The sequence below is a fragment of the Dermochelys coriacea genome, chromosome 11, assembly GCF_009764565.3.
Source record: "Dermochelys coriacea isolate rDerCor1 chromosome 11, rDerCor1.pri.v4, whole genome shotgun sequence".
In the NCBI taxonomy this organism is placed as follows: Eukaryota; Metazoa; Chordata; order Testudines; family Dermochelyidae; genus Dermochelys; species Dermochelys coriacea.
This window is the reverse complement of record NC_050078.2, coordinates 12,217,306-12,245,227: the sequence shown is the minus strand read 5'-3', so window position 1 is coordinate 12,245,227 and position 27,922 is coordinate 12,217,306. Positions and strand designations below refer to the sequence as shown.

Here is a 27,922-nt window from a genome sequence, read left to right as displayed (position 1 = left end):
AGGCAGTTGAGGCCTGGGATTACTTTAAATCAAAACTGCAGAAGCTATCGGAAGCCTGTATCCCAAGAAAGGGGAAAAAATTCATAGGAAGGAGTTGTAGACCAAGCTGGATGAGCAAGCATCTTAGAGAGGTGATTATGAAGAAGCAGAAAGCATACAGGGAGTGGAAGATGGGAGGGATCAGCAAGGAAAGCTACCTAATTGAGGTCAGAAGATGTAGGGATAAAGTCAGAGAGGCTAAAAGTCGAGTAGAGTTGGACCTTGCAAAGGGAATTAAAACCAATAGTAAAAGGTTCTATAGCCATATAAATAAGAAGAAAACTAAGAAGGAAGAAGTGGGGCCGCTTAACACTGAGGATGGAGCGGAGGTTAAAGATAATCTAGGCATGGCCCAATATCTAAACAAATACTTTGCCTCAGTCTTTAATAAGGCTAAAGAGGATCTTGGGGATAATGGTAGCATGACAAATGGGAAGGAGGATATAGAGGTAGATATTACCATATCAGAGGTAGAAGCAAAACTGAAACAGCTTAATGGGACTAAATCGGGGGGCCCAGATAATCTTCATCCAAGAATATTAAAGGAATTGGCACCTGAAATTGCAAGCCCATTAGCAAGAATTTTTAATGAATCTGTAAACTCAGGAATAGTACCGAATGATTGGAGAATTGCTAATATAGTTCCTATTTTTAAGAAAGGAAAAAAAAGTGATCCAGGTAACTACAGGCCAGTTAGTTTGACATCTGTAGTATGCAAGGTCCTGGAAAAAATTTTGAAGGAGAAATTAGTTAAGGACATTGAAGTCAATGGTAAATGGGACAAAATACAACATGGTTTTACAAAAGGTAGATCGTGCCAAACCAACCTAATCTCCTTTTTTGAAAAAGTAACAGATTTTTTAGATAAAGGAAATGCAGTGGATCTAATTTACCTAGATTTCAGTAAGGCATTTGATACCGTGCCACATGGGGAATTATTAGTTAAATTGGAGAAGATGGGGATCAATATGAACATCAGAAGGTGGATAAGGAATTGGTTAAAGGGGAGACTGCAACGGGTCCTACTGAAAGGCGAACTGTCAGGTTGGAGGGAGGTTACCAGTGGAGTTCCTCAGGGATCGGTTTTGGGACCAATCTTATTTAATCTTTTTGTTACTGACCTTGGCACAAAAAGTGGGAGTGTGCTAATAAAGTTTGCAGATGATACAAAGCTGGGAGGTATTGCCAATTTGGAGAAGGATCGGGATATTATACAGGAGGATCTGGATGACCTTGTAAACTGGAGTAATAGTAATAGGATGAAATTTAATAGTGAGAAGTGTAAGGTTATGCATTTAGGGATTAATAACAAGAATTTTAGTTATAAGTTGGGGACGCATCAATTAGAAGTAACGGAAGAGGAGAAGGACCTTGGAGTATTGGTTGATCATAGGATGACTATGAGCTGCCAATGTGATATGGCTGTGAAAAAAGCTAATGCGGTTTTGGGATGCATCAGGAGAGGCATTTCCAGTAGGGATAAGGAGGTTTTAGTACCGTTATACAAGGCACTGGTGAGACCTCACCTAGAATACTGTGTGCAGTTCTGGTCTCCCATGTTTAAAAAGGATGAATTCAAACTGAAGCAGGTACAGAGAAGGGCTACTAGGATGATCCGAGGAATGGAAAACTTGTCTTATGAAAGGAGACTTAAGGAGCTTGGCTTGTTTAGCCTAACTAAAAGAAGGTTGAGGGGAGATATGATTGCTCTCTATAAATATATCAGAGGGATAAATATAGGAGAGGGAGAGGAATTATTTAAGCTCAGCACCAATGTGGACACAAGAACAAATGGGTATAAACTGGCCACCAGGAAGTTTAGACTTGAAATCAGACGAAGGTTTTTAACCATCAGAGGAGTGAAGTTTTGGAATAGCCTTCCAAGGGAAGCAGTGGGGGCAAAAGATCTATCTGGTTTTAAGATTCTACTCGATAAGTTTATGGAGGAGATGGTATGATGGGATAATGGGATTTTGGTAAGTAATTGATCTTTAAATATTCAGGGTAAATATGCCAAATCCCCTGAGATGGGATATTAGATGGATGGGATCTGATTTACTATAGAAAATTCTTTCCTGGGTATCTGGCTGGTGAATCTTGCCCATGTGCTCAGGGTTTGGCTGATTGCCATGTTTGGGGTCGGGAGGGAGTTTTCCTCCAGGGCAGATTGGAGAGGCCCTGGAGGTTTTTTTGCCTTCCTCTGTAGCATGGGGCATGGTTGACTGGAGGGAGGCTTCTCTGCTCCTTGAAGTTTTGAACCATGATTTGAGGACTTCAATAGCTCAGACATGGGTGAGGTTTTTCATAGGAGTGGTGGGTGACATTCTATGGCCTGCGCTGTGCAGGAGGTCGGACTAGATGATCAGAGTGGTCCCTTCTGACCTTAGTATCTATGAATCTATATCCTCTTGTTTTCTGAGCGTAAAGACAGTATATCATCTTAACCAATGTATCAACTAGCTACCTTCTCACAAGAACTAGCCAGCAATGACTGTTGTGTGTTGCAGTGCCAGTTATGGAGGGTTTTATCACCTCTGCATGTTTTAATTAATAATCTATAAGCCATTAACAAAGGTTATACATGCTTGCGCACACACACATTCAGGTACATACACACACAGACAAGAACATCAAACGACCATGGCCTGCATTAATAAATGGTGTTAGCAAATCACTGAAAAATGTGAAATTACTTCAACTTTTGCTGATAAGAACCTGTGCGCTCACTTAGCAATTCATGACAAACCACTGAAAACAATTTGCACTTCTAACATACAAGGCACTACATGGATTTTATAATCTGAGGCCAGATGGCACTTTCTGCGTGATGTAAAGACTTTATATTATAAAAAATATGCCCAATCTTCACATCACAAAACTACCAGGACATCCTTGGGATCCCAATTTATTTTTAACATTAACAATTAGGTAAGCTGTGGTATACTGTATGTTAATGATGCAGCATTACACTTCAATTTTTGTATTAAATAAAAACTGAGAGCACTGGCGCTTTAAAAAAAAAAGAGAGAGAGAAAAACACTTGTTCCTTTGGGGCTTCTGTCGTCTGGACAGGTCCTCCATAAAGGTGCTTTTAGTGGCTGCTTAATTGGTACTCTAGTTGGAATCATGCTGTTTTGAAATTTCTGTACCATCCCCATCTGCCACATTTCTAAAGAGAAACGGCTCTACAGAAAACAACACTGCAGGGCTAGAGGTGGTGACTGCAGCCAAATGTGACAAAATGATAATGAAAAATGGTCACAGACTGAAGAGGGTAATGTAAATAAAATCCTTGTCTCCCACACAGTCCCCAAATCTTCCCAAGGTAGGTCAAATCTTTGTTCCGTAGGAGATAATGGGAGTTGAACTATTGATGTCAGCAGGACTGGGATGTAGCCCTGTAACCATTTTCAGCACCCTGTGAGTTTTCAAATATAGTGGATGGAATGGGGCTTCTTTCATATTTAACAAGCTCAGCACTATAGAATTTCCTCACCAACTTGACAGTAATTACACCCACTTCCCGAGGGCCAGTCATAGCATTAAGGTGAAGTGAGAAAAACCTATTTACTTTGACGATTTAGCCCATGTCCTTGACCAATGCAGCATCATTCTTTAATGTACATTTTCTAGCATTCAGTTGAATCCAGTCTTAGGGGACCCAACTGATGGAGATTATCCATCTTTAATGGCTAGTCTATGGTCACCTTTCTGCAGCTGCAATCTTGACTGAACAGAGAAGCAGGAAAAAACACAGCTCAGCAAATTTAATTGTGCACCCCTGAACATGCAGACAGCTGTCAGAATATACATCATGCTTCTTCAGAAGTATAATGTTCCAACTGTGCTGAGAACTTTCCACTGCAAGAGTTAATGCTCTCTCTGAAAATATGTGCATGTTCCAGGCAATCCTTAAACAAACCATAGGTAACTGCAATGTCCCTAAAAGTTTTCCCCAAATTACAATATTTACTTAGCCTTCTTTATAACCCAGAAGAGCACCCATCTTTTTCATTACAGGACACCCTACTCTTGCAATAAATCACCCTGAGAGCTTTAAGGACCAAGAGAGGCTAGGAGTTCCGGTTTACTTCTCATTTGAAAGGTCAGTACAGACAGTGTTCCCTAATACCATGTTCACATTAGTAACTTCAGAGAGTAGAGAGGTGCCTGCTAAATGCCAATACCAATTTCTGCAGCATTGTAGTTAATCTTGGGGAAATCTCCCACTCAAGAACTGAGCCAACCCAACCAGACGCTTGAGGTGAAGGAGGGCTTTTCTTTAAATAAAATGACAGTGGCCTGTGATTCAGGATATGAAAGACCAAGCTTGTGGGTCTGGCATCCTTCAGGTGTGTAGGCAATTTATGTAGTAACTGTATCTGCAGCATGTGTATTCTTTATATTGTATCTACACAAATAAAATGGACTGGATTTGAATACCCCACAATTACTGGATAGAAGAAGTTCCCTCCCTACCTATAGCTAATGCTGAGATATGTTAATTAACCATTAGATATTTCAAGCATAGTAATATTATCTATCTTGTTAAATAACTACTTGAACAAGCGAATGGATCTTGGTTTGTATTATATTCTTAGAAAGTCAGTCTAACCAGCCTTCATTTTCACTTACTAAATAAGATATTTACTTTTTAAAGTAAAACAATGTCCTCCCGATGCTTTAATAGGCACTTGAAAGAGCAAATCTGAAACACTCAAAATACCTGAAGAAATTAAATACTGACTGTTAAATTAAGAAAGATTAAATTGATGCAATAATCTTCATTTTGTAAGTGGGGGAATAGTCCTGCTATTGTGGGGAACTTTCCTGGCTTCTGCAATACGCTGATGAAGTGGGCTAGCGAAAGGATCTGAGTCCTCGCTCCCACTTCCTTTACCCAGTGGTCTCCCTGTCCTTGAGGACTCCCCTTCCACTCTCCTGTCTGGCAGAGTCCTCGTAACCCCAATAAGGCTGGGCCCAGGATTCCTGGGGGGCTCAACCCCCAACCTGCTGCGGTCACCTAGGACAGGGGCTAGGGTGTCCCCACTCCGGGGTACTTTTTTTGCACTGGGCACTTTTCTGATCCACTGACCATTACATACAATTTAAAGCAAATGCAAGTTATTTAATCAACAATTAATTTTAAAAAGAATAAGGAAAAATGGGAAAGGTTAAAGGAAACACATCAACCCGCTCTGTGGCAGGGAACATCACAAACAGTGTCTCTGCAATGTCAGGGCAGTTCACAGTCTGTTCCTTGTAAGTCCCAGGCCTTCTTCTCAGGCCCTGGCTGTGCTGCAGGGATGCTGTGGGTTGGACACTGGCTCTGGTGGTGGCCACATGCTCTCAGGCTCTAAGTGGTAGGACCCTTCTTCCCAGTGTCGCCCCCGCTCTGTCAGGGTTACAATCCAAACCTGGCCTGCAGAGCCTCTTGGCTGAGGTGTCTCCCTGTGCTGGGCCCGCTGCCCAGGATCCCCCTTGGTCTCCCCAGCTGCTCACCGCACCCAGCTCCAGACTGCTCCAGCCCCAGCTCTATCACTCTGTCTCAGCACTGCCACCGCTCTGCCTCCAGCTCCCTGGGCTGCTTCTTTGGCCCCTCTAGCTCTGGTTGCTACAGCTCTGCTCCCAGGACAGGTCTGCTCTGCAGGCTGCTTCTGTGATTCTGCTCCTAGCACTGACATGCTTCATGGGCTGCTTTTTTGGCCCCTCTGGATCTGGCACAGCTCTGCTCCCCAGCTCAGCTCGGGCCCCTCCTTTCTCCTTAGCTTGGCCCGACTCTGTCTGACCTAGGCAAATCCAGCTCACATGGAGGACGGGGCCTCCCTGGCCTCCTGACTCCCTGATTAATCTGCCCACCCTGTCATTCAGACTGACCTGGAGCATTGGCCTCTCCCCATTTATCTGGGGGTCTCAGGGTCCTGATTCCCCATCGACCCTTCCCCTTTTTAGTACTGAGAGCTAACAACTAAAACACCCCACTGAATGTTAGTAAGGGGGCAACAGTCCCCTTACAACTAGATATAAATTAAAATACTCATGGCAAGCATATTGGAATAAGCCATTCTGATTTGTATCCTGCTGGGCTGGCTAGCAAGCCCAGCTGAAACAGGCAAATTTACTGTGTTTTAATAACACAGTTATGGAATAGAGAGAGGTCTTGATACTATACTGTTCCCATAGTAGAAGGTTTATATGCAATGAAAAAGTTTTTATTTTGTAAAATATAATCATTTTTTGGGCACAATCATAAAAATATATGCTAAGAAGATATAGAATCTAGGAGAACACTTCATCCTGTACTGGACTGACTGGTTACAAACTTTCCCCTGACTTCATGCCACAAACCTGGCAATTACTGTTATTTATTTATAGACAATAGGAGCAGCGCTTTACAAACATGGCCCCAATTCAGGAAAACGTGTGTATTCAGCAAGGTGCTTAAGCATGAGCTCAGCCTCATGCAAGTGCTTAAATCAGTCACTGAAGTGAACAGAATTTAAGCACATGATTAAAACCTATATAGGGAGACATATTCCCAGCCCTGAGAAGTTTAGAAAAGTGAAATTTAGAGAAGTATGATACACTGAGTCATAGCTCAAACACCCGGAAGCACACAGGAATTTGTTGTCAAGGCCTGAAATATACACTCACCCACTTTCTAGGAGTGAATTGGATGCTTTGTCTGACAAGTGCTGGAAGCAGCAGAACAAAATTGACAAGTACAGTACCTGTTCAGTTTCACTGATACCTCTGGAGCAGCAGAGAAAATGATCAAATACCAAACTGCGTTTGGAAGTTTCTTTGAACTTCTTGGAGGGCAGCAGCAAAAGCAGGGACTGATTCCAACTCTGTTACATGTATGGGGATGTTAGGGGCGGGAAAGGCAGTGTTGATAGATGGAAGGGAGAAGAGACAGTCCTTCTCTTCACATGCCTCTCCTATTCATCCCATCTCCCCATGCAGCTGAAGACTGAAAACATTCACTCAGTGTGCAGTGGCAGTCAAAAAAGGTAACAGAATGTTGGGAATCATTAGGAAAGGGATAGATAATAAGACAGAAAATATCATATTGCCTCAGTATAAATCCATGGTATGCCCACATCTTGAATACTGCGTGCAGATGTGGCCGCCCCATCTCAAAAAAGATATATTGGAATTGGAAAAGGTACAGAAAAGGGCAACAAAAATTACTAGGGGTATAAATAGCTTCCATATGAGGAGAGATTAATAAGACTGGGACTTTTCAGCTTGAAAAAGCGACGACTAAAGGGGGATATAATAGAGGTCTATAAAATCATGACTGGTGTGGAGAAAGTAAATAAGGAGGTGCTACCTACTCCTTCTCATAATACAGGAACTAGGGGTCACCAAATGAAATTAATAGGCAGTAGGTTTAAAACAAACAAAAGGAAGTATTTCTTCATGCAATGCACAGCCAACCTATGGAACTCTTTGCCAGAGGATGTTGTGAAGACCAAGTCTATAACAGGGTTAAAAAAAAGAAAAGGAGTACTTGTGGCACCTTAGAGACTAACAAATTTATTAGAGCATAAGTTTTCGTGAGCTACAGCTCACTTCATCGGATGCATCTGTCAACTTCATGAAAAAACTCGTTTTTTTCCACCAAATGCATCCGATGAAGTGAGCTGTAGCTCACGAAAACTTATGCTCTAATAAATTTGTTAGTCTCTAAGGTGCCACAAGTACTCCTTTTCTTTTTGCGAATACAGACTAACACGGCTGCTACTCTGAAACCTAGGGTTAAAAAAAGAACTAGATAAATTCAAGGAAGATAGGTCCATGAATGGTTATTAGCCAGGATGGGCAGGATGGGGTCCCTAGCCTCTGTTTGCCAGAAGCTGGGAATGGGTGACAGGGGATGGATCACTTGCTGATTACCTGTTCTGTTCATTCCCTTTGAATTACCTGGCATTGGCCACTGTAGGAAGACAGGATACTGGGCTAGATGGACCTTTGGTCTGACCCAGAATGGCCATTCTTATGAATCCCTTTCTCTGTTCCTACTTTCTGAGAAATTCAGTTACATTTATAAAGATAGGTATAATTATCCTCACTGGGGATGGAGAAACAGATTCAGGATAACATCATGCAGCAAGTCATTGGCAAAACTGGCATCAGAACACAGGTCTTCTGAATCCTTAGCCTGTGCCCACCTACAGAACCATTCTAATATATTCCAGACCATGCAACAATTACACACTTTTTGAATCCTGCCTTAAAAAAGGGGGAGGAGGAGGAGCTACCAGGAACCCAAGACTGAACTTCCAAAATCATCACAGAGCAAGAATTTTTTTTTCCAAACCAATGTTTTGTTGAACCTTCTTTTTCCTTATCATATCCAACAGGTACTGAATGCCCTGCAAAAAGCATCCAGTCTTCCATATTGTACGCCTCTGAATTTAGGACTGCAGCAGACACCTTGTAAAGGCCAATCCTTATTTTGTCCTGCTAGGTGCATGCTCCTGAGAATATTTGCTTTGATAACCATTACACATAATGTAGTAAAAAGAAAAGGAGTACTTGTGGCACCTTAGAGACTAAGGTGCCACAAATACTTCTTTTCTTTTTGCGGATACAGACTAACACGGCTGCTACTCTGAAAGCTGACATAATGTAGTGATGGGTCACTACAAAAACTAATTTTCCCCCTGCTAATTCTCAGATCTTGTCACTGTGTGAAATGGGCCATCTTGATTACATTGAACTCATTAGCACTACAAAAGTGATTTTTCCTCTCTTCTTTTCAACTGTTTAGAATAGCCCACTTCCACCTTAATTGAATTAATTTCTTAGCACTGATCCAACTTGGTAAGGCAACTCCCATCTTTTCATATGCTGTGTATTTATACCTCTCTACTGTATTTTCCACTCCATGCATCCGATGAAAAGCTTATGCCCAAATAAATTTGTTAGTCTCTAAGGTGCCACAAGGATTCCTCGTTGTTTTTTCATAACAAGAAAGAATTTTATACATCACTGGGGCAGCACAACCATAAGGGTTTTCTACGATACCATTCAGCAAGATTCAATCTGACAACTATTTGAGATGGGGAGGATATTTTCATTCTATTGTATGAAATCTCTTGATATAAACTCTGAATAACTTACAAGATTTGTTTGTTCGGGTCTACTAACCTATTACAGATATCACTCACCTGCCAGACAACTGTAAGTTAATTTTCAGTTATTAAAGATCTTCAACTGATATTCAGTCAAGATGCATATTGAACAGAGAATTGATTTTTCCTCATTTCTTGAAAGTAATGCACTGCACATTTGAAATGATTTTTAAAAAAATAATTTTCTGCCGGGAATCATCTGATCCTGTGAAATTTGTTCAATATAGGGCCAAAAAAATCATGAAAATAGTTTTTAAAAAGTTCAGCATCATAGAACCTGTATCCAAGGTTTAATTTTGGTGGGATTTTGCACTTGAACTCAAAACTCTATCTCTAAGCCTAATCCAGGCTCAGGTCCAAATGCCAGCTCCATAGGCCACCTATGACAGCCCTCAAGGATTACTTAAATTGATGCACAAAGAAAATTGGCAAATGAGATGTAAAGGAAAGTTGAACCTGCAGTATAATGTCTGGCAGTATAGTACTAGAAAATACAGTGTCTCTATCTCTTTACAGTGTTGCTAATAACACAGATGTTAATCATATAAATTAGTGATTCTGGACTAGATTCTGCTCTCAGTTACATAGGTGTAAATTGGAAAAAACTCCATTAAGATCCCTGTGTTTGTTGCTGTGTAAGAGTGAGCAGAATTTGGTCTTCTGCATTCTAATCTCACCCAATCGCCTTGTGAATTTCACACATTAACATATAGCATTCTCAGGTTTACCAGCTGCTTCCTTGATTATCCAAAAGGGAAGACTTATGAAGCCTTTGGGCTTTCTCCACTGCCTTACACCAATTTTATATCAATGAATGTCTAAAGGAGTTACTGCAGATTTACACAAGAATATATGTGATCAGAGTCACAGGCACTACACCTTAATTTACACTTGTGCAAAATGAGTAGAAGGTCCTACCAAATCAAAATGCTAGAGATTTACTGCCCCTTTGCACAGTACAAATGGCAACATGTGATTCAAGACAGTAAGAAACAAGGACACCATCTTCATCAGTTCCTTCTTTTATAGTTGGTATAATTCATTATTGTTATTGTTTATTATTTGTATTAAATCAGCCCCCACGCTATTATAAGCACTGTCCATACACCTGAAAAGGCACTGTCACTGTTCATGCCTGTTCACATGTATCCCAGTAAAACGTCCAACAATACAAACTGCATTATGTTTCCCTTTAAATTATGGTTCTCCTATACACTGTTCTCAAGTAAACCCTCTGGTTGACCCAGGAGCACCAAAGACAAGATCTGGAGGGCTCTACATCCAGTTCTTCTCAACCAGGAAAGTAAGTCAGCCCAGTGCAGGCTCCTTTAATGGAGAGAGAGAGGCAGGAAGGAAAATAGCAAGATGCAAGAGAAATACACACATGTGTGCAGAATCAGTATCTTAATGTGGAGACAAAAAAAATCTGGCAGTTGCAGATGTCCATTTTTTAAAATGTATTGTTCATTGTTTTACTAATGTTATCTCTTGATGACAGATGAGGCAGATATTGCTAGGAAACTAAATGATTTATTTGACTCAAAGGTCTGTGGGGAGAATGAGTAAAATGTGCTAAAATTAAGAGAAGTTTCCTGGAGGCCAAAAATGAAAAATTAATGAAATGCGAGGTGTCATCTGAACATGTTAAAAAAAATAAATAAATAAGAAGGGGAGCAACTATAACAAGACAGAGCTCTAGGATAGCCCAGCCAGTCAGAATCTCAGGGAGGTTGGACTGAATGAAATTTCACAGGCTCATGGTTTTTAAGAGAAACAGGAAATTTCAGACATACTAAGTTTGACTTCCATACTGGGAAAGGTTTTTGAGTTGGAACAGGGCCAAATTGGAAATAACTTGAATAGGTAGAGATGAGCTAGGGAACACAGATTTACAAAAGGGAGGCATGGTAGACAAACTTTAGTAATTCCCTTTAGGGAGTGACAGTAAAGGCAGGCAAAAGTGAAGAATTTACTTGGACTTCTAGGTGGCTTTCGGGGCAGTGCCACATAAAAGACTAATGGATCAAATGGCAAGTAGGGTAGTGATGGTGGAATACTGAATCAGTCACAAAAGAGAGCAGGAATAAATGGTTACATATCAGGTAAGGACAAGAAAACAGTGTGGGATCTAATCTTCTTTACAGAATACAGCAGGGTCTAGCAAATATTATGTATCATCCCTCTACCTTAGCGCTATGACTCTGTGCTGAACCCAAATTTACTGCTACTGCCTGCCAGCCACTCAGTTGTCAATGTGCTGTTCACCAGCATAGTTTAGACTGTTCCACATCTCAGTCTCTCCAACTTCATCACACTAGTAGGGCTTAGGGCAACCAAACCACCATTGTGTGAAGGATCACAGGTCTTGAATCCAGGTCCATGGGGCCCAAGCAGTCCTCAGACCACAGCGATCACTTGGCAGCTTGCTAGTGACAGCAGGGATTATGGGGATGATGGACCCTAGCTCATCAGAGGCATTGCCCACAAAGCTCCTAATTGGAGGAGATGTCCAGCCTCTCTGATTTGCTCAGACTTGCTATTTGAGCCAGGAGGTGGCACAGGAAGTTGTCTGAGCAACTAGTTGAATAGCAGGTTGGTGGTTATGGTTGAGGTCCTAGTTTGTTAAGATGGTTTGGAAATAGTTTTCTGCACAAATGAGCTGCTAGGGGAAATACCCAGCAAAGTCTACAAATTTATGCTTAGATTCAAGAAAGCACTTAATTATAGTTCCTGAATAGGGATGCTTTCCTGAATCAGGGGTATACAGAGGACCTGCTAATACCCAGGAAGAGGGAGACTGGATCCAAAGAGGCCAGGAAAAATGAGGAAATGGGCCAACCAGTCACTTAGGGATTATTTTCTAAATGGTTACAAGCTATAGAAAGGATCCAAGGACAGAAAGTCTATGGATGATAATAGACAGAGATTAGTTTATAGTAATTAGAAAAGATTCAATTTTATGGAGCATCTGGCTGAGGTCTGTATAATTCTCTGGGGTATTCTCATCAGGATTCCCTCAATCTTTCTTTTAAAAGGCATTTCCAGATTTAATTTTCAGATGGTGGTGTTGTCTAGAAAGTTTACCAATATCTTAGCCTAGAGTTGTTAGTAAGATGTGTCTATAACATCAGATAAGTAGCACTCTCATATCAGAAAAACTGGCATTTTAACTTTAAGAAGCTGTGGGCCTGGGGAATTGACAGATGGGAAAGAAAGAAGCCAGAACTTCTTAGCTGAAAGGTGATAGACAGGCCTTACACTTGTACACTGTCAGGTCTCCAATTGTTTCAAAGTCTAATTTTCAGTTCCTTTTAATCATTTCTCTTGAATCCAAAATAAATTCGGACAGATGACATGATACCCAGACAAAACCTGAGACTCCCAATGGAAGGTGGAAAGTTCCCAAGGCTAGCATGATGTCAACTTTCAAAGCCAAAGAAAGTAAACTTTTCCTATACACAGCCATTACATTTCCTTTCTGTGCATCTCCTCCTTCCTGTAAAAGAAAAACACTGACAGCTTAGCAAGATCTTTTATTAAAAAACTACAGTCCTGAAAGAATCTTGTTGCCAGAAATACTGAATGTCTTGGGAGTGTGGCCAGGCTGAGATCAATTGAAGTAATTGTTCTCTGATTCAATAAGCATTTTCTTAGCACTGAAATATACTGCACTATGGAGCACCTCCCAAAAGATTCAAGCACTAAGAGGAATCAGCTATTAAAAATCTCACAGCACAGGAAACAGTCACATGTCTACTGAAACCAACCAAAGGATTTTCCCCTGGTTTGGACATTTAACAAGTCAGACAAGTACCTGGTCATCCATCTATGGAACAGGGTTGCAGTGCTAATCAAGGGCTAGACTGAACAAATTGCATGTAGCCTGTAGTAATAGGAGGTATTGAGTCACACACTGGAGCGCATTCCCCCTTCTTTCCCACCCCCTTTGGGGTGGTATATGTTCCAGGGGAATAGGACGGTAACTGGCCTTGTGCTCCTTAAAGCTCAGAGACTGGAAATACCATTGGCCTTTATATATGCTGCCCAAGGAAAGGGGAAAGTCCCTTACTCCTTCCCCTCCCACTGTGCACCCACATAAAGGCCAGGTAGAACCCAGGCCCACATTTCAATTTTTTGGAAGTTACTTTCCCCTAGTTATTATTGACAGGGACCTTGGACAGCTTCTTGCCTATTTCCAGAGCACTGAGCAGGCATCAGGAAGGCATATCCCACGTGATCCATATCCTGTAGTCACCGGAGTTGGGGAGCAGCCCTAGAGTTACTTCACTACTCCTCAATCTTCTTCTGTAGGATTCCATATCCCGGTTGTAGCTGAACTGCCAGATGTAAAATCTGATCAGATAGTTTACCATTAAATGATCTGTAGGCAACATTCCCCTAGGACAGGTAATGTGAATATGCGCAATTCTTGTGCAGGGCTGTGAGAATAGTAGTGGAAAGTTCCTTGCATCCTGTTATGCAAAAGCTTGGCACAATCTAATCGAAAAGCCTTTTCAGTACACCAAAAATATTACCCAGGCATAATGAAAGGCACTGCAATAGTATGGATTTATACACCGGTAGGTCTCCTCATTCTAAATAAGGTAGCTTTCCATGTCTTCGTGTTTACTGAGTTTGACAAGGGGATATTATTAGCAATATAACATAGCAGTGTTTGACTTTGAAGTATTAGGATTCCCAGTAACATAACTCCAAAACCATTTATATAGTTACTTGGAAAGTTAAAAGCATTTATTTTTTGCATAGTCAGCTACCTAAAGGGGTGGTTGGTCACTGACCTAATGCTCCAGCTTGCCAGACGGGCTGCCTACAAGAATTCCCTGCTGGTGTTTGCTGCCACAAAGTAAAGAAAAATCAGATCCTCAAGGTTCAAACTGAATTGAATCATAAAAGCCATGATATCTGCAAAGGTCATCAGTAATTTCACTGGTAGAGTTTAGCAGGGAAGCTCCCCGTTCAGGATCTGTCAATTCTGCCCTCTATAGTATCATGTTTGGGAGTGGGATGCTTTCAGGTGATACAAGGGATGATTTGACTAGAAAAGTGAACTGAAAGAAAAAGTTCTTTTTTGTTTGTTTTTGTTAGTGATGAACATTAAATAAAAAGAGAAGAAGCTATAAAACAACTGCAAAAGGCTCAATATGGATTGACTTCCCTAGACATTTCACTTGGACCCTTTCATAACTGAGGACTGCAAATAGAAACTCCCTGGGTTGAGAGACTTCCAGGATTCTAGGGCTAAAATGTTTCATAGTTCAACAACTGGGTTTGAAGCCATCATATATCATAATATTCTCACGCTATTGCCTATTTTACACTGGAATTAAAGTTTTCTATGTATTCAGCCTCACATAAGAAAAATCTCACAAGCACAAATCTAGAGTTAAAAATATACATTAGAGAACATAGTGATCTAAGGTAAATTCAGACTGGAAATAAGGCATACATTTTTAACAGTGAGGGTAATTAACCATTGGAACACCTTACCAAGGGTCATGGTAGATTCTCCATCACTGACAATTTTTAAATCAAGACTGGATGTTTTTCTAAAAGAGATCTGCTCTAGGAATTATTTTGGGGAGTTCTATGGCCTGTGTTATACAGGAGGTCAGTCTAGATGATCACAATGGTCCCTTCTGGCCCCGGAATCTATGAACTGCCCCGGAATCTATGAACTCTGGCTGAGACGGAATAAGAGCCTGATCTCTCACAATGAACCTCATTTTAAGAGGTTTGGGGGGGAAATTGTAAAGATATTTTCATTTTGACATTCATCTGCACTTCTTGGATTCATCTGTAATGGTGACTGGGGAATGGGCAGATATGATCCTTTTTAAAACAATAATCAGACATGGATATTACACATATATATGGATAAAGAATCCCACAGGATATGAAAGTACAGCAGGTCATAATCTGGGACACAGAACATAAAATTCTGCCTTTAATGGCCATTTGCTGGGATCATCACTTGCTAGAACCACTACTTTCCATGGGTCACATCCCCAATCTAAAGATTAGCATGGTATTGGCTACCCTGAAGAATTCTACATTCTGTATTTGGCCACACTTTGCCCACCTTTGGCTTGATATGTATTTTGACTTTCAAAGAATGTCAAGTTCACAGATGTTCAAATCACACAAAGAAGAAGAGAGAATTTGGGAGTCTGGGAATGAATGGCCTGGATCCTCCAGTCTGGTGCAGCTGCTATGCACCTTGCAGGCTATAGATCTTGGTAGCTAGTCACAGGAAGGTCACTCTAGTGTAGAGGGATCCTCTGGTGGTGTAATCCTGGTGTAGAAGTTCCTATACCATCACCTCATTGCTGACATAGGGGACATGGCTAGGAAAGAAGGGGCTTCCCTGCAGACTACAGCTGCCGAGTTAGCTTCCAACAGCTCCAAGAGGCCAATGTAACTGATTGTCTGAGCTACACCAGGGACCGGGACTGGGATCAGGCCTGTCCAAAATTTGGGGGAGTGCAAAGGCCATTTTTCAGTGCAACTCCCTTCCTGAGCTGTTGTGTTTATTCCTTGTCTGTAGTCAACAATATGGGCATGTGTGTGTGCTTAAGGAAGCTGATTTAAAGATGTTTTAGAAATATAACTTATGCTACTAACCCTATGTATTTAACTGAAAACATGTTGCCATTTTAAAGTGCAGGGAATTTTAGACTGAAATCCTTCCCCCACACTGACATTAAAATAAACTATGTTCTCTGACAAACTGAGTAAATAGGCACAGAATATAGAGAGAGACAACAAGACATGGGCCACTTCTACAGGATCTTATTTCCTGCATTATGACCATGAATGTCATCAGTAGAATATAGAACAATAATAAGAATAGCATATTAGTAGCATCTCCCAGAAGGCTTAGTGAATCACCAAAAGCTTATTTTATGTGGGAAAAAAGCACTTGACCTTTTACTCTAAAGAGACTGGTATAGGAACGAGCCCTATAAAATAGTATCACTCAGGCTGTGTTAAAAAGGAGAAAACTTCATTCTCTGAAATAAATCCATAACTTTAGAGTTGTGTGCTGATTATCGCTAAGTGCAGAATAGCAGGGGCAAGGAGGGTATTCAGCACATAACAGACTTCAGGTTTTATCTTTGTTTCCTTGATTCCAGGTTTAGACAGCAAAACTTCCTGGCTCCCACCTGGTGGCATGGTCTCTTTAGCATGCATAAGAGCACAGAACCACCATAGTGGAACAGATGAATGATTCACTTAGTCCCCAGCAATGGCCACATAGATTCATAGATACTAAGGTCAGAAGGGACCATTCTGATCATCTAGTCCGACCTCCTGCACAGCGCAGGCCACAGAATCTCACCCACCCACTCCTATGAAAAACCTCACCCATGTCTGAGCTATTGAAGTCCTTAAATCATGGTTCAAAGACTTCAAGGAGCAGAGAAGCCTCCCTCAAGTCAACCATGCCCCATGCTACAGAGGAAGGCGAAAAACCTCCAGGGCCTTTCCAATCTGCCCTGGAGGAAAATTCCTTCCCAACCCCAAATATGGCAATCAGCTAAACCCCGAGCATATGGGCAAGGTTCACCAGCCAGATACCCAGGAAAGAATTTTCTATAGTAACTCAGATCCCATCCATCTAATATCCCATCTCAGGGGATTTGGCCTATTTACCACATGCTTCAGAGGAAGGTATTATGCTGGTGCTCTCTGCACTATATGTACAATAGTGACCATGAGACTTCACTGCCGGTTGGAATTAGCATACATACAGGACAGAAGAGCTGGGCTTGCATTTTTTTTAAAACCCAACAGTGTGGATGGTTCTCTTGCCACTGAAGTTAATGGCAAAGCCACCACAAACTTGACTGAGAGCTGGATTGAACTCTTGCTTTGATAAAGTGACATCTCCAGCATGACACATGTAGTGCAACTTATGAAGCAGGGTGCATTTGGGAGCCTAGATATTGGGCCAGAGAGAAAGTGAAAATAGATTTTTAAATCATTGAGATGCTGAATATCCCTCATCCCCTTGCTATTTGGGGCATTTGACACCTCATCCTATAACTCTTTCCTCTGCAGTGTTTGCAAGTCACCATTTAGGTAAACTAGTTTATATTCAAACTTTTAATGAAAAATGATGGAACTACCAACTCCCAGAGCACAGAAACCACCCAGGGCCTGTGCCTCTTTGCTATGCGCTGCTGAAGGTGAGTTTGCTGGGATGGGTGGCCTAGATCTCATTACAGCTGTAAGCACTTTGCTGTACAGCACAGTTGAGATATCAGACTTTGTACATTTGGTCACAAAGTATCAAAGATGAGTGATGGGTAAGAGAATTAGGTCACCTAGTCCAGCCTGTGAGGGGCTGTTCCTGACAGTATGTTATTATTTACTCAGCACCATTGGGGTCATTGGTGCTTCACAGATAAATAAAACAGATCCCTGTTCTGAGGAGCCTTAATTTACAGGCCAGACCCTAGAGGATGCTAAGTGCATCCTTGAGGTGCTAAGTGCTATCAACTCCCACTTAACTTCACCAGATAAAAGGAACGCTCAGTACCTTTCAGGCTATGGCCCAAATGTATCTAATCAGCAGTGGTGTGTCTAGTCATCTAGTTTTAACATGGTAGACGAGCTGAGAAGACATATACTGTGAGGCACAATTCTGCATAGGATAGAGAGAGGATGGAACAGATTACGTAGGTTCTCATGTCACTTGCTGGAGGATTCCCTGCTCCTTGAAGTCTTTAAACCATGATTTGAGGACTTCAATAGTTCAGACATAGGTGAGAGGTTTATCGCAGGAGTGGATGGGTGAGATTACGTGGCCTGCGTTGTGCAGGAGGTCAGACTAGATGATCATGGTCTTCTGACCTTAATATCTATGAATCTATGTCTGGTTTCCATTATACTGTGATCAGTCACACAAAGTCTGAAATCTCAAATAGGCTGAACAGAAAAGTCCTCACTAGTGTGAATAAGAAGGTAAAACAAGCTGCCCATTACAATAGCTCTTTGTCTGGATCAGGGGAATGAAACCTCTCTGGAATGGTGAAAATTATTCTCTCAAAATACTCTCTGCCCCAAACTGTTTATTTCTGGGGGGTTTGATCAACTTAGCGCAAGTCTAGCCTATGATTTTTAGATACATATAATGTTGCTCTGAACTGGCTGCAGCTTTAAAGTTGCTTCTGAACAGGCCAGTGATCCACATCTAAAAAAGACTAGGGGAGTTCTGGTCCTTCCAATTTTAAATCTGATTCACCTGCTGCCTCCAAATCCAATCTTTTAATTAACAGTGTCTTTTTCAGAAAGTTTTTTTCCTTGAATTCTCTGGCAATGATGGTTAAAAAACTAATCTTTAAATTTGCAAGTAATTTAAACTGCTCCCCCCATATAATCCTTCCTCAGGGTATTGCTACAATTGCATAAAAACTTCAGCTCACCCAGGCAGGTCTCTCTTTCTAATTAAGCTTATCCTGGTGCTAACTGTAACATGGCCCTGGTCTACACTAGGAGTTGAGGTCGAATTTAGCAGCATTAAATCGATTTAACTCTGCACCTGTCCACATGACGAAGCCCTTTTTTTCGACTTAAAGGGCTCTTAAAATCGATTTCATTACTCCATCCCCAACAAGGGGATTAGCGATGAAATCGGCCTTCCTGGGTCGAATTTGGGGTACTGTGGACACAATTAGAGGGTATTGGCCTCCGGGAGCTATCCCAGAGTGCTCCATTGTGACCGCTCTGGACAGCACTCTCATCTCAGATGCACTGGCCAGGTAGACAGGAAAAGGCCCGCGAAGTTTTGAATTTCAATTTCCTGTTTGGCCAGTGTGGCAAGCTGCAGGTGATCATGCAGAGCTCACCAGCAGAGGTGACCATGATGGAGTTCCAGAATCGCAAAAGAGCTCCAGCATGGACCGAACGGGAGGTACGGGATCTGATCACTGTATGGGGAGAGGAATCTGTGCTATCGGAACTACGTTCCAGTTTTCGAAATGCCAAAACTTTTGTCAAAATCTCCCAGGGCATGAAGAACAAAGGCCATAACAGGGATCCAAAGCAGTGCCACATGAAACTTAAGGAGCTGAGGCAAGCCTACCAGAAAACCAGAAAGGCGAATGGCCACTCAGGGTCAGAGTCCAAAACATGCCGCTTCTATGCTGAGCTGCATGCCATTTTAGGGGGTTCATTTTAGGGTTAGCCACCACTACCTTAGCCGCATTGTTTGACTCCTTCAATGGAGATGAAGGCAACACAAAAGCAGGTTTTGGGGACGAGGAAGATGATAATGATGAGGTTGTAGATAGCTCACAGCAAGCAAGCGGAGAAACCAGTTTTCCCGACAGCCAGGAACTGTTTCTCACCCTGGACCTGGAGCCAGTACCCCTGAACCCACCCAAGGCTGCCTCCCAGACTTGCCAGGCGGAGAAGGGACCTCTGGTGAGTGTACCTTTTAAAATACCATACATGGTTTAAAAGCAAGCATGTTTAATGATTAATTTGCCCTGGAATTCGTGGCTCTCCTGGATGTACTCCCAAAGCCTTTGCAAAAGGTTTCTGAGGAGGGCAGCCTTATTCCATCCACCATGGTAGGACATTTTACCACTCCAGGCCAGTAGCACGTACTCGGGAATCATTGTAGAACAAAGCATTGCAGTGTATGTTTGCTGGCGTTCAAACAACATCCATTCTTTATCTCTCTGTGTTATCCTCAGGAGAGTGATATCATTCATGGTCACCTGGTTGAAACAGGGTGCTTTTCTTAAGGGGACATTCAGAGGTGCCCGTTCCTGCTGGGCTGTTGGCCTGTGGCTGAACAGAAATGTTCCCCGCTATTAGCCCTGGGGAGGGTGGGGGGGCTAGCCACGTGCTGGGGGGAGGCAAAATGCGACCTTGGAACGAAAGCACATGTGCTATGTATGTAATGTTAACAGCAAGGTTTACTGTGAATGAGTGTACGCATTGTTCTATAAAATGTGTCTTTTTAAATACCACTGTCCCTTTTTTTTTCCTCCACCAGCTGCATGTGTTTCAAGGATCACAGAATCTTCTCCTTCCCAGAGGCTAGCAAAGATTAGAAGGTGAAAAAAATGCACTCGCAATGAAATGTTTTCTAAGCTCATTCTGTCCTCCCACACTGACAGAGCACAGACGAATGCGTGGAGGCAGACAATGTCAGAGTGCAGGAAAGCACAAAGTGACTGGGAGGAGAGGTGCTGGGCTGAAGAGAGTAAATGGCAAGCTGAAGAGAGGGCTGAAGCTGAAAGGTGGTGGCAGCGTGATGAGAGGAGGCAGGATTCAATGCTGAGGCTGCTGGAGGATCAAACTAATATGCTCCAGCATATGGTTGAGCTGCAGAAAAGGCAGCAGGAGCACAGACCATCGCTACAGCCCCTGTGTAACCAACCACCCTCCTTCCCAAGTTCCATAGCCTCCTCACCCAGACGCCAAAGAACTTTTAAAGTGCTGTGTGGCCTTGTCCTTCTCTCCTCCTCCACCCCTCCTGGGCTACCTCGGTAGTTATCCCCCTATTTGTCTCATGAATTAATAAAGAATGCATGAATGTGAAGCAACAATGACTTTCTTGCCTCTGCAAGCGGTGATCGAAAGGAGGAGGGGAGGGTGGTTAGCTTATAGGGAAATAGAGTGAACCAAGGGGCGGGGGGTTTCATCAAGGAGAAACAAACAGAACTTTCACACTGTAGCCTGGCCAGTCATGAAACTGGTTTTCAAAGCTTCTCTGATGCGCACCGCACCCGCCTGTGCTCTTCTAACTGCCCTCATGTCTGGCTGTGCATAACCAGCAGCCAGGCAATTTGCCTCAACCTCCCACCCGGCCATAAACATCTCCCCCTTACTCTCACAGACATTGTGGCACACATAGCAAGCAGGAATAACAGTGGGAATATTGGTTTCACTGAGGTCTAACCGAGTCAGTAAATTGCGCCAGCACACTTTTAAATGTCCAAAGGCACATTCTACCACCATTCTGCACTTGCTCAGCCTGTAGTTGAACAGCTCCTGACTACTGTCCAGGCTGCTTGTGTATGGCTTCATGAGCCATGGTATTAAGGGGTAGGCTGGGTCCCCAAGGATAACTACAGGCATTTCAACATCCCCAATGGTTATTTTCAGGTTTGAGAATAAAGTCCCTTCCTGCAGCTTTTGAAACAGACCAGAGTTCCTGAAGATGCGAGTATCATGTACCTTTCCCGGCCATCCCATGTTGATGTTGGTGAAATGTCCCTTGTGATCCACCAGTGCTTGCAGCACTATTCAAAAGTATCCCTTGCAGTTTATGTACTTGCCGGCTTGGTGCTCCAGTGCCAAGATAGGGATATGGGTTCCGTCTATGGCCCCACCACAGTTAGGGAATCCCATTGCAGCAAAGCCATCCACTATCACCTGCACATTTCCCAGGGTCACTACCCTTGATATCAGCAGATCTTTGATTGTGTTGGCTACTTGCATCACAGCAGCCCCCACGGTAGATTTGCCCATTCCAAATTGTTTCCCGACTGACCGGTAGCTGTCTGGCGTTGCAAGCTTCTACAGGGCTATTGCCATTCACCTCTCAACTGTGAGGGCTGCTCTCATCTTGGTATTCTTGCACCTCAGGGCAGGGGAAAGCAAGTCACAAAATTCCATGAAACTGCCCTTACGCATGCGAAAGTTTTGCAGCCACTGGGAATCGTCCCAGACCTGCAACACTATGCAGTCTCACCAGTCTGTGTTTGTTTCCTGAGCCCAGAATTGGTGTTCCACCGCATGAACCTGCCCCATTAGCACCAGGATGCCCACATTGCCAGGGCCCATGCTTTGAGAGAAGTTTGTGTCCATGTCCTCATCACTCTTGTCACCGCGCTGACGTCGCCTACTCGCCCGATTTCGCTTTGCCAGGTTCTGGTGCTGCATATACTGCTGGATGATGTGCCTGGTGTTTAATGTGCTCCTAATTGCCAAAGTGATCTGAGCAGGCTCCATACTTGCCATGCTATGGCGTCTGCACAGAAAAAAGGCGCAGAACTATTGTCTGCCGTTGCCCTGATGGAGGGAGAGGCGACTGACGACATGGTTTACAGGGTTGGCTTACAGGGAATTAAAATCAACAAAGAGGGTGGCTTTGCGAGAAACTGAAAGGCCCCCTCAAGGATAGAACTCAAAACCTTAAGGATAGAACTCAAAACTGGGTTTAGCAGGCCGTTGATTTCACGGAGGGAGGGAGGAGAAAATGAATACAAAACAATCTGGTCTATTTCTTGTTTTGAGCTGCTTCATCTATCTTTATACATCTTGCTGGTGGCAGACTGTGCAGTACGATGGCTAGCCATTGTCATCTCCTGGGTGCTCAGCAGAAGACAATGCAGTATGACTACTGGCCATCAACTTCTGCTAGCTGCAGTTTAAAAGACAGTGCACTGCCGATAGGACTCAATCGCCATGAGACGAAACTTAAAAGGGAAATGACCGGGCTGAGTCACTCCCATGTTTGCCCAGGCACTCCTGACCTCATCGAGGTCAGTTAAAAGAGCACCCAGGACTACGTTGATGACGGCTACCAGTCATACTGCACTGTGTGCTGCCAAAAGACAATAAACTGCTGCTGTGTAGCAATGCAGTACCACATCTGCCAGCACCCAGGAGACATATGGTGACGGTTAGCTGAGCGGGCTCTATTCATGCTGTGGTATGGCACCTGCACAGGTAACTCAAGAAAAAAGGTGCAAAACAATTGTCTGCCCTTGCTTTCACGGAAGGAGGAAGGGAAGGGGGGCCTGACAATATGTACCCAGAACCACCCGTGACAATGTTTTAGCCCCATCACGCACTGGGATTTCTACCCAGAATTCAAATGGACGGCGGAGACTGCGGGAACTGAGGGATAGCTACCTACAGTGCAACGATCCGAAAGTTGACGGTTGCCTCGGTACTGTGGACACACTCCGCCGACTACATGCATTTAGAGCATTTGTGTGGGGACACACACAATCAACTGTATAAAAATGCTTTCTACAAAACCGACTTCTATAAATTTGACCTAATTTCGTAGTGTAGTCATACCCTTACACTTAGAGGGACACTGTCAACATAAAACCCATATGCTGTATTAAAAACAATTCCTTATATCTGTTCTTACCATCACCATAGAGGATTAACTCTGAGAAAAGCTTTTATAAGAGCCAATTTTATTTTTCACTGCATATGCTTTTTGTTGTGTTCATTTTTTCCACTCAGCTTGGACAATGAAACCTGACAGGTTACCTTCACTTTCTGTTCATAGTCAGTTTCACTTTCTGGTTCTCCTGCATTAGCTACTGGGTTCCCAACTTGGGGTTGTGAACAGGGACAGTGTGGCTTGCAACTCTCCCCCCTTTCTTTATGGCTAGATGAGCGATGGGTGTCCCAAAACTTTCTTCTGTTGTAATATGGAGTCAATGTTACAGAAAAGGTTGTGAGTCACTGCATTAGATCAGTGCTGTTTGATTGATTCACAACACTGCAAGGCTATTTAATTGTTTTGATTAATATTTAATTTTAAAAAACCTTTACATTTCTATTCATCTAGGGCCAGATTGGGATAACCTTTCTCACACTGCCATACCTCACTCCACACAAGGAACATCACTGACTTTACTGAGATGAGCCATGATGTAAGGTACATCCTATGAAGTGAGCTGTAGCTCACAAAAGCTTATGCTCAAATAAATTTGTTAGTCTCTAAGGTGCCACAAGTCCTCCTTTTCTTTTTGCAGATACAGACTAACATGGCGGCTACTCTGAAACCTACTATTTAATGACACTCAGGAGATCACTAGCTGGCCCATTAAGTCTTGCAATATTTTATTTTTTAATTCCCTTTCAAAATCTATATTTTGAGCCTAAGATTAGTGGCAGTGTCTGTATAAAAGACGGAAAGATAGACTGATTGAAGACTGAAGCTTTGTTTGGCTGGCTTTCAGGTCACTGAAATAGCAAAAAAAACACTATGTTGCTTTTGAATGGAAAAATACCAGCAATACTTTGCACTTCTGTGCACCTTTTAAGTGAAGATCTTAAAGCAGTTTACAAATATAAACTAAGGGTATGATTCAATGTCCATCAACGTCAACGGGAGACATTCCAGTGACTTCAATGGATGTTAGATTAGGAACTAATTCCCACTATATTTCAGTGAAATATTATCACCGAAAGATAAGGCACAAAAACACTAAGGGTCAATTTTCAAATTGGGGTCCTCTTCTTTTTTGTGTACAATTTGCATCTGGAAATCTGTGCTCGTAGACAACCTATCTGTACCTCAGAGTTCAATCTGTTTAATTTAACAAAGCAAAGGTTAAGGGGTATCTTGATCACAGTCTGTTAGTACCTACATGGGGAACAAATATTTGCTAATTGGCTCTTCAATCTAACAAAGGTATACAAGATCCAGTTGTAGACTAGAGTTGAAGCTAGAGAAATTCAAACTGAAAATAAGGTGTAGATTTTTAAAAGTGAGGGTAATTAACCATTGGAACAACTTACCAAGGGTAATGGTGGATTCTCCATCACTGGCAACTTTTAAATCAAGATTGGATTCTTAAAAAAAAAAGATATGTTCCAATTTGAAAGGAATTATTTGGGGGAATTTCTCTGCCTGTATTATACCGGAGGTTGGATTAAATGATCAGAGTGGTCCCTTCTGGCCTTGTAATCTATGCACACCTGATGGTAGGTGCAGATTAGGCAGATGGATAGCACCCAGTTTTGCACCTAGAGTTCATTTTATGGTTTCAAATTTTGTGCGCACAGGGTGGGAGGCTGGGCCTCCAGATGGTTTAAAATATATCCCGGTTACTTGTCCAAAGTCACACAGAAAGTCTATGGTAGAGTTAGGAATACAATGCAGATTTCACGCCTTCTGGTCCATTCTTCCTCCTGTTTAATAGGACTATAGACTTTTGCTATATTCAGTCAGCACTGTGAAATGTGAGTACTATAACTGTCACACCTACGTAATGCTAAATATGGACAGGGCCACTCTAATTTGCATCCATCAGTTTTGGAAACAGGTCTTATAAGTGAAATAGCTATTTTAGTTCCAAGAACAATAATATAAATATAGATAGCTAGGTTTCCTAAGAATAAGTCTCTTCACAGATGGGTGGGTATGCTAACAGCCAGCAGAAAGATCTGACCTTATTTACAGATCAACAAGAAACACTAGAAGGCATCCTAGTCGTGTCCTCCTCTTTCTCTCAGGGGACTTCTTAAATATGTTATTGTTATCATTCCTAAGGGGGGGAATAATTCATCAAAGATGTGCACTCATTCTACTCTGCAAGATTAGGTGGCTTTATGAGCTGCTAATAAACACATTCATATTAAACTTTAGCACTACGAAGGAAACAATAACAGCAGCAAACAGCAGAACAATAGCTTTGACTTAAGAATTGTTCTTTATCTACCATGCTAATCAGGAGGCCCTTTGAAGAACAAGTGTCCTTTAGTACCATGCACAGTGTGTAGGGCTAAATTTTCTAAGGGTGGCCTCCCTTTTGCAGATGCAGTTTGCCCCCTACCTACTTGGTATCTGCATTCTTGGAACAGTAATTTAAAAGAGACTCAAAAATGGACTATTTGCACCTCTTATTGCTTGATTGTGGGTGCAGATCAGGTAGCTAGCACTTGCTAGTCCAAATACCCTCCAAATCCATTTTGAGCTGCAAAAATGCAAGAGCAGCTGGGCTCCTGCCTGGTTGAAACTTTACCTTATAATGCTCAGCATTGTGATTGTGTCTTCCATTCACTAATCTCATAAAGCCTTATTTGCCATGGGCGGAGTTCAGGCCTCCATCGATCTCCTGCTACAGTCAACCCCAGAACACAGACCTATCCAAGGTAAGAAGGGGGTGGACAGCAGCACTGGGAAACCTCAGGACCATTGCCCCACTCAGACAATGGGAAAATACAATCAGAGTAAAATCAATTTACCTTCATTTTGAGTCTACTTTATGTGCCATTTGGAAATGTTAAGAAACAATGGTTCTGAAAAACGTAGACAGAGCCAGAAGTGTTTTGTATGTGTATATCAAGTTGTTGGTCCACTCAAAATCCAAAACAGAAATGCTGCTCTATCTCAAGTGGAAAAGGCCTATACCTTTAGAGCTAAAGGACAAAGGCTGTTGTCCTGACCTGTTGAAACAGTGGGTATGCCTACACTTCAAACTTAGGGTGAGAGCCCCACCTCTAGGACATATACTTCTGCTATATCTCATTCAGTTAGCATGCTAAAAACAGAATGTAGCCACAGCAGCGTGAGCTGAGGGAGAGGATAGCTGCCCCAAGTATGTATCTATCTGAGACCCTAGGCATATACTCGCGACTGTTAGCCCATCCCCATGCTAGCTAATTGAGAGCTAGTGTGAGTATATCTCCTCAAGCTGGGACTCACACCCCCAGTTCAATGTATAGACATATGCGAGTCTATGCTGGCCAGTGTGCAAGATTTATAAGAATATAAGAACGGCCTTACTGGGTCAGACCAATGGTCCATCTAACCCAGTATCTTGTCTCTGACAATGGCCAGTGCCAGAAGCTTGTGGCAGTTGGAAGTTTAGGGACACCTGGAGCATGGGATTGCATCCCTGACCATCTTGGCTAATAGTCATTGATAGACCTATCCTCTATGAACTTATCTAATTCTTTTTTGAACCCTTTTATACTTTTGGCCTTCACAGCATCCCATGCAATGAGTTTCACAGGTTGACTGTGCATTGTGAGAAGAAGAACTTCCTTATGTTTGTTTTAAATCTGCTGCCTACTGATTTCACTGGATGACCCCTAGTTCTTGTGCTAGCTTTCTGCAGCATAGATTCATTGCAAGATGCTCCCATGCCCTAGTTAGTATACTCTGCAAGTCTACCTTCCTATAGGGGGCTCCAAAGCACCAGCTGCAAGATTTCTCAGGGCACCCACTGCAGAGGATTAAGCCCCTTCAAAAGTATCCTACATAAACAGAGCCTAATTCTTTCTCCCTTATTCAAACTGGGTAGCCTCACCCTGATATAGATACTCATGACCCTCACCACTGTAATATCAGAGACATTCACAATCTTTAATATATTTATCCCAAAATGGATAGGGAACAATGGATATATTTATCCCCATTTTACAGATAAGAAACAGGGCAGACTAAGTGACTTGCCCTCTGTAGCTAAGCTGCGAATTGAACCTGTCTGTGTTCTGAATGCAAAACCAGTGCCCTATCCAATAGACTACCTTTCCTCACTACGCTGATAGGAAAGAGCATGGCATAGGAACTGTTTTAGCAGCTCTCTGTCATCCAACTCTTCTCCTAGTCAGGAATAGCTTTTAAGTGGCCAAATCCACCCATTCTAGGACTGCTTTGCACTGCCATAATGACATGAAATGGCCAGAGATCCCTGGGGAATCAGGATCATAAAGTTAATGTCAGCCAGTCTTTGAATTCATTTCTATTACATACAATAATGTTTCATAATGCAGAGAGCTGGCTTCACACTATCTTAAACATCAGAGATCATAGGATTGAAAGGGACCTCGAGAGGTCTTCTAGTCCAGCCTCCTGTGCTGAGATCGGACCAAGTAAACCACCCTTGACAGGTCTAATCTGTTCTTAAAAACCTCCAGTGATGGGGATTCCACAACCTCCTTAGAATCCTATTCTAGAACTTAATCTTCCTTTACAGTTAGATGCCACTGATAGATGGGGA

General features: G+C 42.5%; 1 protein-coding gene across 6 annotated transcripts in view; it reads right to left on the bottom strand.

The window, feature by feature from the left end:
• The window catches only part of KALRN (kalirin RhoGEF kinase), a 777,539-nt gene that overhangs the window by 579,688 nt on the left and 169,929 nt on the right, over window positions 1-27,922 (bottom strand). The gene's annotated exons all lie outside the window — the stretch shown is intronic.